Source organism: Somniosus microcephalus, chromosome 29 (assembly GCF_052327205.1).
Source record: "Somniosus microcephalus isolate GS21.2 chromosome 29, FLI_Smic_1.0, whole genome shotgun sequence".
NCBI classification, from domain to species: domain Eukaryota; kingdom Metazoa; phylum Chordata; class Chondrichthyes; order Squaliformes; family Somniosidae; genus Somniosus; species Somniosus microcephalus.
Genome location: NC_141015.1, coordinates 21333397 through 21360366, shown reverse-complemented (window position 1 = coordinate 21360366; position 26970 = coordinate 21333397).

Below are 26970 nucleotides of genomic sequence, written 5' to 3'. Positions count from 1 at the left end.
ATAATTCTCAGCAATATAATCATCAACAATATAATCCTCAACAACATAATCATCAACAATATAATCATCAACAATATAATCCTCAACAATATAATCATCAACAATATAATCATCAACAATATAATCCTCAACAATATAATCATCAACAATATAATCAACAATATAATCATCAACAATATAATCCTCAACAATATAATCATTAACAATATAATCATCAACAATATAATCCTCAACAATATAATCGTCAACAATATAATCGTCAACAATATAATCATCAACAATATAATCAACAATATAATCATCAACAATATAATTCTCAACAATATAATCATCAACAATATAATCCTCAACAATTTAATCATTAATATAATCATCAACAACATAATCCTCAACAATATAATCATCAACAATATAATCGTCAACAATATAATCATCAACAATATAATCAACAATATAATCATCAACAATATAATCCTCAACAATATAATCATCAACAATATAATCATCAACAATATAATCCTCAACAATATAATCATCAACAATATAATCAACAATATAATCATCAACAATATAATCCTCAACAATATAATCATTAACAATATAATCATCAACAATATAATCCTCAACAATATAATCGTCAACAATATAATCGTCAACAATATAATCATCAACAATATAATCAACAATATAATCATCAACAATATAATTCTCAACAATATAATCATCAACAATATAATCCTCAACAATTTAATCATTAACAATATAATCATCAACAATATAATCCTCAACAATATAATCATCAACAATATAATCGTCAACAATATAATCATCAACAATATAATCAACAATATAATCATCAACAATATAATTCCCAACAATATAATCATCAACAATATAATCCTCAACAACATAATCATCAACAATATAATCATCAACAATATAATCCTCAACAATATAATCATCAACAATATAATCATCAACAATATAATCCTCAACAATATAATCATCAACAATATAATCCTCAACAATATAATCATCAACAATATAATCATCAACAATATAATCCTCAACAATATAATCATCAACAATATAATCATCAACAATATAATTATCAACAATGTAATCCTCAACAATATAATCCTCAACATTATAATCATGAACAATATAATCCTCAACAATATAATCCTCAACAATATAATCATCAACAATATAATCCTCAACAATATAATCATCAACAATATAATCCTCAACAATATAATCCTCAACAATATAATCCTCAACAATATAATCCTCAACAATATAATCATCAACAAAATAATAATGAACAATATTATCCTCAACAATATAATCCTCAACAATATAATCTTCAACAATATAATCCTCAACAATTTAATCATCAACAATATAATCCTCAACAATATAATCCTCAACAATATAATAATCAACAATATTATCCTCAACAATATAATCCTCAACAATATAATCCTCAACAATATAATCATCAACAATATAATCATCAACAATATAATCCTCAACAATATAATCCTCAACAATATAATCCACAACAATATAATCATCAACAATATAATCATCAACAATATAATCATCAACAATATAATCATCAACAATATAATCCTCAACAATATAATCATCAACAATATAATCCTCAACAATATAATCCTCAACAATATAATCATCAACAATATAATCATCAACAATATAATCCTCAACAATATAATCACCAACAATATAATCCTCAACAATATAATCCTCAACAATATAATCCTCAACAATATAATCCTCAACAATATAATCCTGAACAATATAATCCTCAACAATATAATTCTTAACAATATAATCCTCAACAATATAATCCTCAACAATATAATCATCAACAATATAATAATCAACAATATAATCCTCAACAATATAATCATCAACAATATAATCCTCAACAATATAATCATCAACAATATAATAATCAACAATATTCTCCTCAACAATATAATCCTCAACAATATAATCCTCAACAATATAATCATCAACAATATAATCCTCAACAATATAATCCTCAACAATATAATCATCAACAATATAATCATCAACAATATTATCCTCAACAATATAATCATCAACAATATAATCCTCAACAATATAATCCTCAACAATATTATCCTCAACAATATAATCATCAACAATATAATCCTCAACAATATAATCCTCAACAATATAATCATCAACAATATAATCCTCAACAATATAATCATCAACAATATAATCATCAACAATATAATCATCAACAATATAATCCTCAACAATATAATCATCAACAATTTAATCATCAACAATATAATCCTCAGCAATATAATCATCAACAATATAATCAACAATATAATCATCAACAATATAATCCTCAACAATATAATCCTCAACAATATAATCATCAACAATATATTCCTCAACAATATATTCATCAACAATATAATCCTCAACAATATAATCATCAACAATATAATCCTCAACAATATAATCATCAACAATATAATCATCAACAATATAATCATCAACAATATAATCCTCAACAATATAATCATCAACAATATAATCATCAACAATATTATCATCAACAATATAATCATCAACAATATAATCCTCAACAATATAATCATCAACAATATAATCCTCAACAATATAATCATTAACAATATAATCATCAACAATATAATCCTCAACAATATAATCCTCAACAAAATAATCCTCAACAATATAATCCTCAACAATATAATCATCAACAATATAATTCTCAACAATATAATCATCAACAATATAATCATCAACAATATAATCCTCAACAATATAATCATCAACAATATAATCATCAACAATATAATCATCAACAATATAATCATCAACAATATAATTCTCAACAATATAATCCTCAACAATATAATCATCAACAATATAATAATCAACAATATAATCCTCAACAATATAATCGTCAACAATATAATCCTCAACAATATAATCATCAACAATATAATCCTCAACAATATAATCCTCAACAATATAATCATCAACAATATAATCATCAACAATATAATCCTCAACAATATAATCCTCAACAATATAATCCTCAACAATATAATCATCAACAATATAATCCTCAACAATATAATCCTCAACAATATAATCCTCAACAATATAATCATCAACAATATAATCCTCAACAATATAATCCTCAACAATATAATCCTCAACAATATAATCATCAACAATATAATCATCAACAATATAATCATCAACAATATTATCCTCAACAATATAATCATCAACAATATAATCCTCAACAATATAATCCTCAACAATATAATCATCAACAATATAATCCTCAACAATATAATCATCAACAATATAATCATCAACAATATAATCATCAACAATATAATCCTCAACAATATAATCATCAACAATATAATCATCAACAATATAATCCTCAGCAATATAATCATCAACAATATAATCAACAATATAATCATCAACAATATAATCCTCAACAATATAATCCTCAACAATATAATCATCAACAATATATTCCTCAACAATATATTCATCAACAATATAATCCTCAACAATATAATCATCAACAATATAATCCTCAACAATATAATCATCAACAATATAATCATCAACAATATAATCATCAACAATATAATCCTCAACAATATAATCATCAACAATATAATCATCAACAATATTATCATCAACAATATAATCATCAACAATATAATCCTCAACAATATAATCATCAACAATATAATCCTCAACAATATAATCATTAACAATATAATCCTCAACAATATAATCCTCAACAATATAATCCTCAACAATATAATCCTCAACAATATAATCATCAACAATATAATTCTCAACATTATAATCATCAACAATATAATCATCAACAATATAATCCTCAACAATATAATCATCAACAATATAATCATCAACAATATAATCATCAACAATATAATTCTCAACAATATAATCCTCAACAATATAATCATCAACAATATAATAATCAACAATATAATCCTCAACAATATAATCGTCAACAATATAATCCTCAACAATATAATCCTCAACAATATAATCCTCAACAATATAATCATCAACAATATAATCATCAATATAATCATCAACAATATAATCATCAACAATATAATCATCAACAATATAATCCTCAACAATATAATCCTCAACAATATAATCCTCAACAATATAATCCTTAACAATATAATCCTCAACAATATAATCCTCAACAATATAATCATCAACAATATAATAATCAACAATATAATCCTCAACAATATAATCATCAACAATATAATCCTCAACAATATAATCATCAACAATATAATGATCAACAATATTCTCCTCAACAATATAATCCTCAACAATATAATCCTCAACAATATAATCATCAACAATATAATCCTCAACAATATAATCCTCAACAATATAATCCTCAACAATATAATCATCAACAATATAATCATCAACAATATAATCCTCAACAATATAATCCTCAACAATATAATCATCAACAATATAATCATCAACAATATAATCATCAACAATATTATCCTCAACAATATAATCATCAACAATATAATCCTCAACAATATAATCCTCAACAATATAATCATCAACAATATAATCCTCAACAATATAATCATCAACAATATAATCATCAACAATATAATCATCAACAATATAATCCTCAACAATATAATCATCAACAATATAATCATCAACAATATAATCCTCAGCAATATAATCATCAACAATATAATCAACAATATAATCATCAACAATATAATCCTCAACAATATAATCCTCAACAATATAATCATCAACAATATATTCCTCAACAATATATTCATCAACAATATAATCCTCAACAATATAATCATCAACAATATAATCCTCAACAATATAATCATCAACAATATAATCATCAACAATATAATCATCAACAATATAATCCTCAACAATATAATCATCAACAATATAATCATCAACAATATTATCATCAACAATATAATCATCAACAATATAATCCTCAACAATATAATCATCAACAATATAATCCTCAACAATATAATCATTAACAATATAATCCTCAACAATATAATCCTCAACAATATAATCCTCAACAATATAATCCTCAACAATATAATCATCAACAATATAATTCTCAACATTATAATCATCAACAATATAATCATCAACAATATAATCCTCAACAATATAATCATCAACAATATAATCATCAACAATATAATCATCAACAATATAATTCTCAACAATATAATCCTCAACAATATAATCATCAACAATATAATAATCAACAATATAATCCTCAACAATATAATCGTCAACAATATAATCCTCAACAATATAATCCTCAACAATATAATCCTCAACAATATAATCATCAACAATATAATCATCAATATAATCATCAACAATATAATCATCAACAATATAATCATCAACAATATTATCCTCAACAATATAATCATCAACAATATAATCCTCAACAATATAATCCTCAACAATATTATCCTCAACAATATATTCATCAACAATATAATCCTCAACAATATAATCATCAACAATATAATCATCAACAATATAATCATCAACAATATAATCCTCAACAATATGATCCTCAACAATATAATCATCAACAATATTATCATCAACAATATAATCATCAACAATATAATCCTCAACAATATAATCATCAACAATATAATCCTCAACAATATAATCATCAACAATATAATCATCAACAATATAATCCTCAACAATATAATCATCAACAATATAATCCTCAACAATATAATCCTCAACAATATAATCCTCAACAATATAATCATCAACAATATAATCCTCAACAATATAATCCTCAACAATGTAATCCTCAACAATATAATCCTCAACATTATAATCATGAACAATATAATCCTCAACAATATAATCCTCAACAATATAATCATCAACAATATAATCCTCAACAATATAATCATCAACAATATAATCCTCAACAATATAATCCTCAACAATATAATCCTCAACAATATAATCCTCAACAATATAATCCTCAACAATATAATCATCAACAAAATAATAATCAACAATATTATCCTCAACAATATAATCCTCAACAATATAATCCTCAACAATATAATCCTCAACAATATAATCATCAACAATATAATCCTCAACAATATAATCCTCAACAATATAATAATCAACAATATTATCCTCAACAATATAATCCTCAGCAATATAATCCTCAACAATATAATCATCAACAATATAATCATCAACAATATAATCCTCAACAATATAATCCTCAACAATATAATCATCAACAATATAATCCTCAACAATATAATCCTCAACAATATAATCCTCAACAATATAATCCTCAACAATATAATCATCAACAATACAATCATCAACAATATAATCCTCAACGATATAATCCTCAACAATATAATCCTCAACAATATAATCATTAACAATATAATCATCAACAATATAATCACCAACAATATAATCCTCAACAATATAATCCTCAACAATATAATCCTCAACAAAATAATCCTCAACAAAATAATCCTCAACAATATAATCCTCAACAATATAATCCTCAACAATATAATCCTTAACAATATAATCCTCAACAATATAATCCTCAACAATATAATCATCAACAATATAATAATCAACAATATAATCCTCAACAATATAATCATCAACAATATAATCCTCAACAATATAATCATCAACAATATAATAATCAACAATATTCTCCTCAACAATATAATCCTCAACAATATAATCCTCAACAATATAATCCTCAACAATATAATCCTCAACAATATAATCATCAACAATATAATCCTCAACAATATAATCCTCAACAATATAATCCTCAACAATATAATCATCAACAATATAATCATCAACAATATAATCATCAACAATATTATCCTCAACAATATAATCATCAACAATATAATCCTCAACAATATAATCCTCAACAATATTATCCTCAACAATATAATCATCAACAAAATAATTCTCAACAATATAATCATCAACAATATAATCATCAACAATATAATCCTCAACAATATAATCATCAACAATATAATTCTCAACAATATAATCATCAACAATATAATCCTCAACAATATAATCATCAACAATATAATCATCAACAATATAATCGTCAACAATATAATCATCAACAATATAATCAACAATATAATCATCAACAATATAATTCTCAACAATATAATCATCAACAATATAATCCTCAACAACATAATCATCAACAATATAATCATCAACAATATAATCCTCAACAATATAATCATCAACAATATAATCCTCAACAATATAATCATCAACAATATAATCATCAACAATATAATCCTCAGCAATATAATCATCAACAATATAATCATCAACAATATAATCCTCAACAATATAATCATCAACAATATAATCCTCAACAATATAATCATCAACAATATATTCCTCAACAATATATTCATCAACAATATAATCCTCAACAATATAATCATCAACAATATAATCCTCAACAATATAATCATCAACAATATAATCATCAACAATATAATCCTCAACAATATAATCATCAACAATATAATCATCAACAATATTATCATCAACAATATAATCATCAACAATATTATCATCAACAATATAATCATCAACAATATAATCCTCAACAATATAATCATCAACAATATAATCCTCAACAATATAATCATTAACAATATAATCATCAACAATATAATCCTCAACAATATAATCATCAACAATATAATTCTCAACAATATAATCCTCAACAATATAATCCTCAACAATATAATCATCAACAATATAATTCTCAACAATATAATCATCAACAATATAATCATCAACAATATAATCATCAACAATATAATTCTCAACAATATAATCCTCAACAATATAATCATCAACAATATAATCCTCAACAATATAATCCTCAACAATATAATCATCAACAATATAATCATCAACAATATAATCCTCAACAATATAATCCTCAACAATATAATCCTCAACAATATAATCCTCAACAATATAATCATCAACAATATAATCCTCAACAATATAATCATCAACAATATAATCATCAACAATATAATCCTCAGCAATATAATCATCAACAATATAATCATCAACAATATAATCCTCAACAATATAATCATCAACAATATAATCCTCAACAATATAATCCTCAACAATATAATCATCAACAATATATTCCTCAACAATATATTCATCAACAATATAATCCTCAACAATATAATCATCAACAATATAATCCTCAACAATATAATCATCAACAATATAATCATCAACAATATAATCCTCAACAATATAATCATCAACAATATAATCATCAACAATATTATCATCAACAATATAATCATCAACAATATTATCATCAACAATATAATCATCAACAATATAATCCTCAACAATATAATCATCAACAATATAATCCTCAACAATATAATCATTAACAATATAATCATCAACAATATAATCCTCAACAATATAATCATCAACAATATAATTCTCAACAATATAATCCTCAACAATATAATCCTCAACAATATAATCATCAACAATATAATTCTCAACAATATAATCATCAACAATATAATCATCAACAATATAATCATCAACAATATAATTCTCAACAATATAATCCTCAACAATATAATCATCAACAATATAATCCTCAACAATATAATCCTCAACAATATAATCATCAACAATATAATCATCAACAATATAATCCTCAACAATATAATCCTCAACAATATAATCCTCAACAATATAATCCTCAACAATATAATCATCAACAATATAATCATCAACAATATAATCATCAACAATATAATCCTCAGCAATATAATCATCAACAATATAATCCTCAACAATATAATCCTCAACAATATAATCCTCAACAATATAATCCTCAACAATATAATCCTCAACAATATATTCCTCAACAATATATTCATCAACAATATAATCCTCAACAATATAATCATCAACAATATAATCCTCAACAATATAATCATCAACAATATAATCATCAACAATATAATCCTCAACAATATAATCATCAACAATATAATCATCAACAATATTATCATCAACAATATAATCATCAACAATATAATCATCAACAATATAATCATCAACAATATAATCATCAACAATATAATTCTCAACAATATAATCCTCAACAATATAATCATCAACAATATAATCCTCAACAATATAATCATCAACAATACAATCATCAACAATATAATCATCAACAATATAATCATCAACAATATAATCATCAACAATATAATTATCAACAATATAATCCTCAGCAATATAATCCTCAACAATATAATCATCAACAATATAATCATCAACAATATAATCCTCAACAATATAATCATCAACAATATAATCCTCAACAATATAATCATCAACAGTATATTCCTCAACAATATATTCATCAACAATATAATCGTCAACAATATAATCATCAACAATATAATCCTCAACAATATAATCATCAACAATATAATCATCAACAATATAATCATCAACAATATAATCCTCAACAATATAATCCTCAACAATATACTCATCAACAATATTATCATCAACAATATAATTCTCAACAATATAATCCTCAACAATATAATCCTCAACAATATAATCCTCAACAAGATAATCCTCAACAATATAATCCTCAACAATATAATCCGTAACAATATAATCCTCAACAATATAATCATCAACAATATAATAATCAACAATATAATCCTCAACAATATAATCATCAACAATATAATCCTGAACAATATAATAATCAACACTATAATCCTCAACAATATAATCGTCAACAATATAATCGTCAACAATATAATCCTCAACAATATAATCCTCAACAATATAATCCTCAACAAAATAATCCTCAACAATATAATCCTCAACAATATAATCATCAACAATATAATCATCAACAATATAATCATCAACAATATAATCATCAACAATATTATCCTCAACAATATAATCATCAACAATATAATCCTCAACAATATAATCCTCAACAATATTATCCTCAACAATATAATCCTCAACAATATAATCCTCAACAATATAATCATCAACAATATAATCCTCAACAATATAATCATCAACAATATAATCATCAACAATATAATCCTCAACAATATAATCATCAACAATATAATCCTCAACAATATAATCATCAACAATATAATCCTCAACAATATAATCATCAACAATATTATCATCAACAATATAATCCTCAACAATATAATCATCAACAATATAATCATCCACAATATAATCATCAACAATATAATCAACAATATAATCATCAACAATATAATCATCAACAATATAATCCTCAACAATATAATCATCTAGAATATAATCCTCAACAATATAATCCTCAACAATATAATCCTCAACAAGATAATCAGCAACAATATAATCCGCAACAATATAATCATCAACAATATAATCCTCAACAATATAATCCTCAACAATATAATCATCAACAATATAATTCTCAACAATACAATCATCAACAATATAATCATCAACAATATAATCCTCAACAATATAATCATCAACAATATAATCAGCAACAATATAATCGTCAACAATATAATCATCAACAATATAATCAACAATATAATCATCAACAATATAATTCTCAGCAATATAATCATCAACAATATAATCCTCAACAACATAATCATCAACAATATAATCATCAACAATATAATCCTCAACAATATAATCATCAACAATATAATCCTCAACAATATAATCATCAACAATATAATCAACAATATAATCATCAACAATATAATCCTCAACAATATAATCATTAACAATATAATCATCAACAATATAATCCTCAACAATATAATCGTCAACAATATAATCGTCAACAATATAATCATCAACAATATAATCAACAATATAATCATCAACAATATAATTCTCAACAATATAAGCATCAACAATATAATCCTCAACAATTTAATCATTAATATAATCATCAACAACATAATCCTCAACAATATAATCATCAACAATATAATCGTCAACAATATAATCATCAACAATATAATCAACAATATAATCATCAACAATATAATCCTCAACAATATAATCATCAACAATATAATCATCAACAATATAATCCTCAACAATATAATCATCAACAATATAATCAACAATATAATCATCAACAATATAATCCTCAACAATATAATCATTAACAATATAATCATCAACAATATAATCCTCAACAATATAATCGTCAACAATATAATCGTCAACAATATAATCATCAACAATATAATTAACAATATAATCATCAACAATATAATTCTCAACAATATAATCATCAACAATATAATCCTCAACAACATAATCATCAACAATATAATCATCAACAATATAATCCTCAACAATATAATCATCAACAATATAATCATCAACAATATAATCCTCAACAATATAATCATCAACAATATAATCCTCAACAATATAATCATCAACAATATAATCATCAACAATATAATCCTCAACAATATAATCATCAACAATATAATCATCAACAATATAATTATCAACAATGTAATCCTCAACAATATAATCCTCAACATTATAATCATGAACAATATAATCCTCAACAATATAATCCTCAACAATATAATCATCAACAATATAATCCTCAACAATATAATCATCAACAATATAATCCTCAACAATATAATCCTCAACAATATAATCCTCAACAATATAATCCTCAACAATATAATCATCAACAAAATAATAATGAACAATATTATCCTCAACAATATAATCCTCAACAATATAATCTTCAACAATATAATCCCCAACAATTTAATCATCAACAATATAATCCTCAACAATATAATCCTCAACAATATAATAATCAACAATATTATCCTCAACAATATAATCCTCAACAATATAATCCTCAACAATATAATCATCAACAATATAATCATCAACAATATAATCCTCAACAATATAATCCTCAACAATATAATCCACAACAATATAATCATCAACAATATAATCATCAACAATATAATCATCAACAATATAATCATCAACAATATAATGCTCAACAATATAATCCTCAACAATATAATCATCAACAATATAATCATCAACAATATAATCCTCAACAATATAATCACCAACAATATAATCCTCAACAATATAATCCTCAGCAATATAATCCTCAACAATATAATCCTCAACAATATAATCCTCAACAATATAATCCTCAACAATATAATTCTTAACAATATAATCCTCAACAATATAATCCTCAACAATATAATCATCAACAATATAATAATCAACAATATAATCCTCAACAATATAATCATCAACAATATAATCCTCAACAATATAATCATCAACAATATAATAATCAACAATATTCTCCTCAACAATATAATCCTCAACAATATAATCCTCAACAATATAATCATCAACAATATAATCCTCAACAATATAATCCTCAACAATATAATCCTCAACAATATAATCATCAACAATATAATCATCAACAATATTATCCTCAACAATATAATCATCAACAATATAATCCTCAACAATATAATCCTCAACAATATTATCCTCAACAATATAATCATCAACAATATAATCCTCAACAATATAATCCTCAACAATATAATCATCAACAATATAATCCTCAACAATATAATCATCAACAATATAATCATCAACAATATAATCATCAACAATATAATCCTCAACAATATAATCATCAACAATTTAATCATCAACAATATAATCCTCAGCAATATAATCATCAACAATATAATCAACAATATAATCATCAACAATATAATCCTCAACAATATAATCCTCAACAATATAATCATCAACAATATATTCCTCAACAATATATTCATCAACAATATAATCCTCAACAATATAATCATCAACAATATAATCCTCAACAATATAATCATCAACAATATAATCCTCAGCAATATAATCATCAACAATATAATCATCAACAATATAATCCTCAACAATATAATCCTCAACAATATAATCATCAACAATATAATCCTCAACAATATAATCATCAACAATATAATCATCAACAATATAATCCTCAACAATATAATCATCAACAATATAATCATCAACAATATTATCATCAACAATATAATCATCAACAATATTATCATCAACAATATAATCATCAACAATATAATCCTCAACAATATAATCATCAACAATATAATCCTCAACAATATAATCATTAACAATATAATCATCAACAATATAATCCTCAACAATATAATCATCAACAATATAATTCTCAACAATATAATCCTCAACAATATAATCCTCAACAATATAATCATCAACAATATAATTCTCAACAATATAATCATCAACAATATAATCATCAACAATATAATCATCAACAATATAATTCTCAACAATATAATCCTCAACAATATAATCATCAACAATATAATCCTCAACAATATAATCCTCAACAATATAATCATCAACAATATAATCATCAACAATATAATCCTCAACAATATAATCCTCAACAATATAATCCTCAACAATATAATCCTCAACAATATAATCATCAACAATATAATCCTCAACAATATAATCATCAACAATATAATCATCAACAATATAATCCTCAGCAATATAATCATCAACAATATAATCATCAACAATATAATCCTCAACAATATAATCATCAACAATATAATCCTCAACAATATAATCCTCAACAATATAATCATCAACAATATATTCCTCAACAATATATTCATCAACAATATAATCCTCAACAATATAATCATCAACAATATAATCCTCAACAATATAATCATCAACAATATAATCATCAACAATATAATCCTCAACAATATAATCATCAACAATATAATCATCAACAATATTATCATCAACAATATAATCATCAACAATATTATCATCAACAATATAATCATCAACAATATAATCCTCAACAATATAATCATCAACAATATAATCCTCAACAATATAATCATTAACAATATAATCATCAACAATATAATCCTCAACAATATAATCATCAACAATATAATTCTCAACAATATAATCCTCAACAATATAATCCTCAACAATATAATCATCAACAATATAATTCTCAACAATATAATCATCAACAATATAATCATCAACAATATAATCATCAACAATATAATTCTCAACAATATAATCCTCAACAATATAATCATCAACAATATAATCCTCAACAATATAATCCTCAACAATATAATCATCAACAATATAATCATCAACAATATAATCCTCAACAATATAATCCTCAACAATATAATCCTCAACAATATAATCCTCAACAATATAATCATCAACAATATAATCATCAACAATATAATCATCAACAATATAATCCTCAGCAATATAATCATCAACAATATAATCCTCAACAATATAATCCTCAACAATATAATCCTCAACAATATAATCCTCAACAATATAATCCTCAACAATATATTCCTCAACAATATATTCATCAACAATATAATCCTCAACAATATAATCATCAACAATATAATCCTCAACAATATAATCATCAACAATATAATCATCAACAATATAATCCTCAACAATATAATCATCAACAATATAATCATCAACAATATTATCATCAACAATATAATCATCAACAATATAATCATCAACAATATAATCATCAACAATATAATCATCAACAATATAATTCTCAACAATATAATCCTCAACAATATAATCATCAACAATATAATCCTCAACAATATAATCATCAACAATACAATCATCAACAATATAATCATCAACAATATAATCATCAACAATATAATCATCAACAATATAATTATCAACAATATAATCCTCAGCAATATAATCCTCAACAATATAATCATCAACAATATAATCATCAACAATATAATCCTCAACAATATAATCATCAACAATATAATCCTCAACAATATAATCATCAACAGTATATTCCTCAACAATATATTCATCAACAATATAATCGTCAACAATATAATCATCAACAATATAATCCTCAACAATATAATCATCAACAATATAATCATCAACAATATAATCATCAACAATATAATCCTCAACAATATAATCCTCAACAATATACTCATCAACAATATTATCATCAACAATATAATTCTCAACAATATAATCCTCAACAATATAATCCTCAACAATATAATCCTCAACAAGATAATCCTCAACAATATAATCCTCAACAATATAATCCGTAACAATATAATCCTCAACAATATAATCATCAACAATATAATAATCAACAATATAATCCTCAACAATATAATCATCAACAATATAATCCTGAACAATATAATAATCAACACTATAATCCTCAACAATATAATCGTCAACAATATAATCGTCAACAATATAATCCTCAACAATATAATCCTCAACAATATAATCCTCAACAAAATAATCCTCAACAATATAATCCTCAACAATATAATCATCAACAATATAATCATCAACAATATAATCATCAACAATATAATCATCAACAATATTATCCTCAACAATATAATCATCAACAATATAATCCTCAACAATATAATCCTCAACAATATTATCCTCAACAATATAATCCTCAACAATATAATCCTCAACAATATAATCATCAACAATATAATCCTCAACAATATAATCATCAACAATATAATCATCAACAATATAATCCTCAACAATATAATCATCAACAATATAATCCTCAACAATATAATCATCAACAATATAATCCTCAACAATATAATCATCAACAATATTATCATCAACAATATAATCCTCAACAATATAATCATCAACAATATAATCATCCACAATATAATCATCAACAATATAATCAACAATATAATCATCAACAATATAATCATCAACAATATAATCCTCAACAATATAATCATCTAGAATATAATCCTCAACAATATAATCCTCAACAATATAATCCTCAACAAGATAATCAGCAACAATATAATCCGCAACAATATAATCATCAACAATATAATCCTCAACAATATAATCCTCAACAATATAATCATCAACAATATAATTCTCAACAATACAATCATCAACAATATAATCATCAACAATATAATCCTCAACAATATAATCATCAACAATATAATCAGCAACAATATAATCGTCAACAATATAATCATCAACAATATAATCAACAATATAATCATCAACAATATAATTCTCAGCAATATAATCATCAACAATATAATCCTCAACAACATAATCATCAACAATATAATCATCAACAATATAATCCTCAACAATATAATCATCAACAATATAATCCTCAACAATATAATCATCAACAATATAATCAACAATATAATCATCAACAATATAATCCTCAACAATATAATCATTAACAATATAATCATCAACAATATAATCCTCAACAATATAATCGTCAACAATATAATCGTCAACAATATAATCATCAACAATATAATCAACAATATAATCATCAACAATATAATTCTCAACAATATAAGCATCAACAATATAATCCTCAACAATTTAATCATTAATATAATCATCAACAACATAATCCTCAACAATATAATCATCAACAATATAATCGTCAACAATATAATCATCAACAATATAATCAACAATATAATCATCAACAATATAATCCTCAACAATATAATCATCAACAATATAATCATCAACAATATAATCCTCAACAATATAATCATCAACAATATAATCAACAATATAATCATCAACAATATAATCCTCAACAATATAATCATTAACAATATAATCATCAACAATATAATCCTCAACAATATAATCGTCAACAATATAATCGTCAACAATATAATCATCAACAATATAATTAACAATATAATCATCAACAATATAATTCTCAACAATATAATCATCAACAATATAATCCTCAACAACATAATCATCAACAATATAATCATCAACAATATAATCCTCAACAATATAATCATCAACAATATAATCATCAACAATATAATCCTCAACAATATAATCATCAACAATATAATCCTCAACAATATAATCATCAACAATATAATCATCAACAATATAATCCTCAACAATATAATCATCAACAATATAATCATCAACAATATAATTATCAACAATGTAATCCTCAACAATATAATCCTCAACATTATAATCATGAACAATATAATCCTCAACAATATAATCCTCAACAATATAATCATCAACAATATAATCCTCAACAATATAATCATCAACAATATAATCCTCAACAATATAATCCTCAACAATATAATCCTCAACAATATAATCCTCAACAATATAATCATCAACAAAATAATAATGAACAATATTATCCTCAACAATATAATCCTCAACAATATAATCTTCAACAATATAATCCCCAACAATTTAATCATCAACAATATAATCCTCAACAATATAATCCTCAACAATATAATAATCAACAATATTATCCTCAACAATATAATCCTCAACAATATAATCCTCAACAATATAATCATCAACAATATAATCATCAACAATATAATCCTCAACAATATAATCCTCAACAATATAATCCACAACAATATAATCATCAACAATATAATCATCAACAATATAATCATCAACAATATAATCATCAACAATATAATGCTCAACAATATAATCCTCAACAATATAATCATCAACAATATAATCATCAACAATATAATCCTCAACAATATAATCACCAACAATATAATCCTCAACAATATAATCCTCAGCAATATAATCCTCAACAATATAATCCTCAACAATATAATCCTCAACAATATAATCCTCAACAATATAATTCTTAACAATATAATCCTCAACAATATAATCCTCAACAATATAATCATCAACAATATAATAATCAACAATATAATCCTCAACAATATAATCATCAACAATATAATCCTCAACAATATAATCATCAACAATATAATAATCAACAATATTCTCCTCAACAATATAATCCTCAACAATATAATCCTCAACAATATAATCATCAACAATATAATCCTCAACAATATAATCCTCAACAATATAATCCTCAACAATATAATCATCAACAATATAATCATCAACAATATTATCCTCAACAATATAATCATCAACAATATAATCCTCAACAATATAATCCTCAACAATATTATCCTCAACAATATAATCATCAACAATATAATCCTCAACAATATAATCCTCAACAATATAATCATCAACAATATAATCCTCAACAATATAATCATCAACAATATAATCATCAACAATATAATCATCAACAATATAATCCTCAACAATATAATCATCAACAATTTAATCATCAACAATATAATCCTCAGCAATATAATCATCAACAATATAATCAACAATATAATCATCAACAATATAATCCTCAACAATATAATCCTCAACAATATAATCATCAACAATATATTCCTCAACAATATATTCATCAACAATATAATCCTCAACAATATAATCATCAACAATATAATCCTCAACAATATAATCATCAACAATATAATCATCAACAATATAATCATCAACAATATAATCCTCAACAATATAATCATCAACAATATAATCATCAACAATATTATCATCAACAATATAATCATCAACAATATAATCCTCAACAATATAATCATCAACAATATAATCCTCAACAATATAATCATTAACAATATAATCATCAACAATATAATCCTCAACAATATAATCCTCAACAATATAATCCTCAACAATATAATCCTCAACAATATAATCATCAACAATATAAATCTCAACAATATAATCATCAACAATATAATCATCAACAATATAATCCTCAACAATATAATCATCAACAATATAATCATCAACAATATAATCATCAACAATATAATTCTCAACAATATAATCCTCAACAATATAATCATCAACAATATAATCATCAACAATATAATCCTCAACAATATAATCGTCAACAATATAATCCTCAACAATATAATCATCAACAATATAATCCTCAACAATATAATCCTCAACAATATAATCATCAACAATATAATCATCAACAATATAATCCTCAACAATATAATCCTCAACAATATAATCCTCAACAATATAATCCTCAACAATATAATCCTCAACAATATAATCCTCAACAATATAATCCTCAACAATATAATCCTTAACAATATAATCCTCAACAATATAATCCTCAACAATATAATCATCAACAATATAATAATCAACAATATAATCCTCAACAATATAATCATCAACAATATAATCCTCAACAATATAATCATCAACAATATAATGATCAACAATATTCTCCTCAACAATATAATCCTCAACAATATAATCCTCAACAATATAATCATCAACAATATAATCCTCAACAATATAATCCTCAACAATATAATCCTCAACAATATAATCATCAACAATAATATAATCCTCAACAATATAATCCTCAACAATATAATCCTCAACAATATAATCATCAACAATATAATCATCACAATATATCCTCAACAATATAATCATCAACAATATAATCCTCAACAATATAATCCTCAACAATATAATCCTCAACAATATAATCATCAACAATATAATCATCAACAATATAATCATCAACAATATAATCCTCAACAATATAATCATCAACAATATAATCATCAACAATATAATCCTCAGCAATATAATCATCAACAATATAATCAACAATATAATCATCAACAATATAATCCTCAACAATATAATCCTCAACAATATAATCATCAACAATATATTCCTCAACAATATATCATCAACAATATAATCCTCAACAATATAATCATCAACAATATAATCCTCAACAATATAATCATCAACAATATAATCATCAACAATATAATCATCAACAATATAATCCTCAACAATATAATCATCAACAATATAATCATCAACAATATTATCATCAACAATATAATCATCAACAATATAATCCTCAACAATATAATCATCAACAATATAATCCTCAACAATATAATCATTAACAATATAATCCTCAACAATATAATCCTCAACAATATAATCCTCAACAATATAATCCTCAACAATATAATCATCAACAATATAATTCTCAACAATATAATCATCAACAATATAATCATCAACAATATAATCCTCAACAATATAATCATCAACAATATAATCATCAACAATATAATCATCAACAATATAATTCTCAACAATATAATCCTCAACAATATAATCATCAACAATATAATAATCAACAATATAATCCTCAACAATATAATCCTCAACAATATAATCCTCAACAATATAATCCTCAACAATATAATCATCAACAATATAATCATCAATATAATCATCAACAATATAATCATCAACAATATAATCATCAACAATATTATCCTCAACAATATAATCATCAACAATATAATCCTCAACAATATAATCCTCAACAATATTATCCTCAACAATATATTCATCAACAATATAATCCTCACAATATAATCATCAACAATATAATCATCAACAATATAATCATCAACAATATAATCCTCAACAATATGATCCTCAACAATATAATCATCAACAATATTATCATCAACAATATAATCATCAACAATATAATCCTCAACAATATAATCATCAACAATATAATCCTCAACAATATAATCATCAACAATATAATCATCAACAATATAATCCTCAACAATATAATCATCAACAATATAATCCTCAACAATATAATCCTCAACAATATAATCCTCAACAATATAATCATCAACAATATAATCCTCAACAATATAATCCTCAACAATGTAATCCTCAACAATATAATCCTCAACATTATAATCATGAACAATATAATCCTCAACAATATAATCCTCAACAATATAATCATCAACAATATAATCCTCAACAATATAATCATCAACAATATTATCCTCAACAATATAATCCTCAACAATATAATCCTCAACAATATAATCCTCAACAATATAATCCTCAACAATATAATCCTCAACAATATAATCATCAACAAAATAATAATCAACAATATTTTCCTCAACAATATAATCCTCAACAATATAATCCTCAACAATATAATCCTCAACAATATAATCATCAACAATATAATCCTCAACAATATAATCCTCAACAATATAATCCTCAACAATATAATCCTCAACAATATAATCCTTAACAATATAATCCTCAACAATATAATCCTCAACAATATAATCATCAACAATATAATAATCAACAATATAATCCTCAACAATATAATCATCAACAATATTAATCCTCAACAATATAATCATCAACAATATAATGATCAACAATATTCTCCTCAACAATATAATCCTCAACAATATAATCCTCAACAATATAATCATCAACAATATAATCCTCAACAATATAATCCTCAACAATATAATCCTCAACAATATAATCATCAACAATATAATCCTCAACAATATAATCCTCAACAATATAATCCTCAACAATATAATCATCAACAATATAATCATCAACAATATTATCCTCAACAATATAATCATCAACAATATAATCCTCAACAATATAATCCTCAACAATATAATCATCAACAATATAATCCTCAACAATATAATCATCAACAATATAATCATCAACAATATAATCATCAACAATATAATCCTCAACAATATAATCATCAACAATATAATCATCAACAATATAATCCTCAGCAATATAATCATCAACAATATAATCAACAATATAATCATCAACGATATAATCCTCAACAATATAATCCTCAACAATATAATCATCAACAATATATTCCTCAACAATATATTCATCAACAATATAATCCTCAACAATATAATCATCAACAATATAATCCTCAACAATATAATCATCAACAATATAATCATCAACAATATAATCATCAACAATATAATCCTCAACAATATAATCATCAACAATATTATCATCAACAATATAATCATCAACAATATAATCCTCAACAATATAATCATCAACAATATAATCCTCAACAATATAATCATTAACAATATAATCCTCAACAATATAATCCTCAACAATATAATCCTCAACAATATAATCCTCAACAATATAATCATCAACAATATAATTCTCAACAATATAATCATCAACAATATAATCATCAACAATATAATCCTCAACAATATAATCATCAACAATATAATCATCAACAATATAATCATCAACAATATAATTCTCAACAATATAATCCTCAACAATATAATCATCAACAATATAATAATCAACAATATAATCCTCAACAATATAATCCTCAACAATATAATCCTCAACAATATAATCCTCAACAATATAATCATCAACAATATAATCATCAATATAATCATCAACAATATAATCATCAACAATATAATCATCAACAATATTATCCTCAACAATATAATCATCAACAATATAATCCTCAACAATATAATCCTCAACAATATTATCCTCAACAATATATTCATCAACAATATAATCCTCAACAATATAATCATCAACAATATAATCATCAACAATATAATCATCAACAATATAATCCTCAACAATATGATCCTCAACAATATAATCATCAACAATATTATCATCAACAATATAATCATCAACAATATAATCCTCAACAATATAATCATCAACAATATAATCCTCAACAATATAATCATCAACAATATAATCATCAACAATATAATCCTCAACAATATAATCATCAACAATATAATCCTCAACAATATAATCCTCAACAATATAATCCTCAACAATATAATCATCAACAATATAATCCTCAACAATATAATCCTCAACAATGTAATCCTCAACAATATAATCCTCAACATTATAATCATGAACAATATAATCCTCAACAATATAATCCTCAACAATATAATCATCAACAATATAATCCTCAACAATATAATCATCAACAATATAATCCTCAACAATATAATCCTCAACAATATAATCCTCAACAATATAATCCTCAACAATATAATCCTCAACAATATAATCATCAACAAAATAATAATCAACAATATTTTCCTCAACAATATAATCCTCAACAATATAATCCTCAACAATATAATCCTCAACAATATAATCATCAACAATATAATCCTCAACAATATAATCCTCAACAATATAATAATCAACAATATTATCCTCAACAATATAATCCTCAGCAATATAATCCTCAACAATATAATCATCAACAATATAATCATCAACAATATAATCCTCAACAATATAATCCTCAACAATATAATCATCAACAATATAATCATCAACAATATAATCCTCAACAATATAATCCTCAACAATATAATCCTCAACAATATAATCCTCAACAATATAATCATCAACAATACAATCATCAACAATATAATCCTCAACAATATAATCCTCAACAATATAATCCTCAACAATATAATCATTAACAATATAATCATCAACAATATAATCACCAACAATATAATCCTCAACAATATAATCCTCAACAATATAATCCTCAACAAAATAATCCTCAACAATATAATCCTCAACAATATAATCCTCAACAATATAATCCTCAACAATATAATCCTTAACAATATAATCCTCAACAATATAATCCTCAACAATATAATCATCAACAATATAATAATCAACAATATAATCCTCAACAATATAATCATCAACAATATAATCCTCAACAATATAAACATCAACAATATAATAATCAACAATATTCTCCTCAACAATATAATCCTCAACAATATAATCCTCAACAATATAATCCTCAACAATATAATCCTCAACAATATAATCATCAACAATATAATCCTCAACAATATAATCCTCAACAATATAATCCTCAACAATATAATCATCAACAATATAATCATCAACAATATAATCATCAACAATATTATCCTCAACAATATAATCATCAACAATATAATCCTCAACAATATAATCCTCAACAATATTATCCTCAACAATATAATCATCAACAAAATAATTCTCAACAATATAATCATCAACAATATAATCATCAACAATATAATCCTCAACAATATAATCATCAACAATATAATTCTCAACAATATAATCATCAACAATATAATCCTCAACAATATAATCATCAACAATATAATCATCAACAATATAATCGTCAACAATATAATCATCAACAATATAATCAACAATATAATCATCAACAATATAATTCTCAACAATATAATCATCAACAATATAATCCTCAACAACATAATCATCAACAATATAATCATCAACAATATAATCCTCAACAATATAATCATCAACAATATAATCCTCAACAATATAATCATCAACAATATAATCATCAACAATATAATCATCAACAATATAATCATCAACAATATAATCCTCAGCAATATAATCATCAACAATATAATCATCAACAATATAATCCTCAACAATATAATCATCAACAATATAATCCTCAACAATATAATCCTCAACAATATAATCATCAACAATATATTCCTCAACAATATATTCATCAACAATATAATCCTCAACAATATAATCATCAACAATATAATCCTCAACAATATAATCATCAACAATATAATCATCAACAATATAATCCTCAACAATATAATCATCAACAATATAATCATCAACAATATTATCATCAACAATATAATCATCAACAATATTATCATCAACAATATAATCCTCAACAATATAATCCTCAACAATATAATCCTCAACAATATAATCATCAACAATATAATCATCAACAATATAATCATCAACAATATAATCCTCAGCAATATAATCATCAACAATATAATCATCAACAATATAATCCTCAACAATATAATCCTCAACAATATAATCATCAACAATATATTCCTCAACAATATATTCATCAACAATATAATCCTCAACAATATAATCATCAACAATATAATCCTCAACAATATAATCATCAACAATATAATCATCAACAATATAATCCTCAACAATATAATCATCAACAATATAATCATCAACAATATTATCATCAACAATATAATCATCAACAACATTATCATCAACAATATAATCATCAACAATATAATCCTCAACAATATAATCATCAACAATATAATCCTCAACAATATAATCATTAACAATATAATCATCAACAATATAATCCTCAACAATATAATCATCAACAATATAATTCTCAACAATATAATCCTCAACAATATAATCCTCAACAATATAATCATCAACAATATAATTCTCAACAATATAATCATCAACAATATAATCATCAACAATATAATCATCAACAATATAATCATCAACAATATAATCCTCAACAATATAATCCTCAACAATATAATCATCAACAATATAATTCTCAACAATATAATCATCAACAATATAATCATCAACAATATAATCATCAACAATATAATTCTCAACAATATAATCCTCAACAATATAATCATCAACAATATAATCCTCAACAATATAATCCTCAACAATATAATCATCAACAATATAATCATCAACAATATAATCCTCAACAATATAATCCTCAACAATATAATCCTCAACAATATAATCCTCAACAATATAATCATCAACAATATAATCATCAACAATATAATCATCAACAATATAATCCTCAGCAATATAATCATCAACAATATAATCATCAACAATATAATCCTCAACAATATAATACTCAACAATATAATCATCAACAATATATTCCTCAACAATATATTCATCAACAATATAATCCTCAACAATATAATCATCAACAATATAATCCTCAACAATATAATCATCAACAATATAATCATCAACAATATAATCCTCAACAATATAATCATCAACAATATAATCATCAACAATATTATCATCAACAATATAATCATCAACAATATTATCATCAACAATATAATCATCAACAATATAATCCTCAACAATATAATCATCAACAATATAATCCTCAACAATATAATCATTAACAATATAATCATCAACAATATAATCCTCAACAATATAATCATCAACAATATAATTCTCAACAATATAATCCTCAACAATATAATCCTCAACAATATAATCATCAACAATATAATTCTCAACAATATAATCATCAACAATATAATCATCAACAATATAATCATCAACAATATAATTCTCAACAATATAATCCTCAACAATATAATCATCAACAATATAATCCTCAACAATATAATCCTCAACAATATAATCATCAACAATATAATCATCAACAATATAATCATCAACAATATAATCCTCAACAATATAATCCTCAACAATATAATCATCAACAATACAATCCTCAACAATATAATCCTCAACAATATAATCCTCAACAATATAATCATCAACAATATAATCATCAACAATATAATCACCAACAATATAATCCTCAACAATATAATCCTCAACAAAATAATCCTCAACAATATAATCCTCAACAATATAATCCTCAACAATATAATCCTCAACAATATAATCCTCAACAATATAATCCTTAACATTATA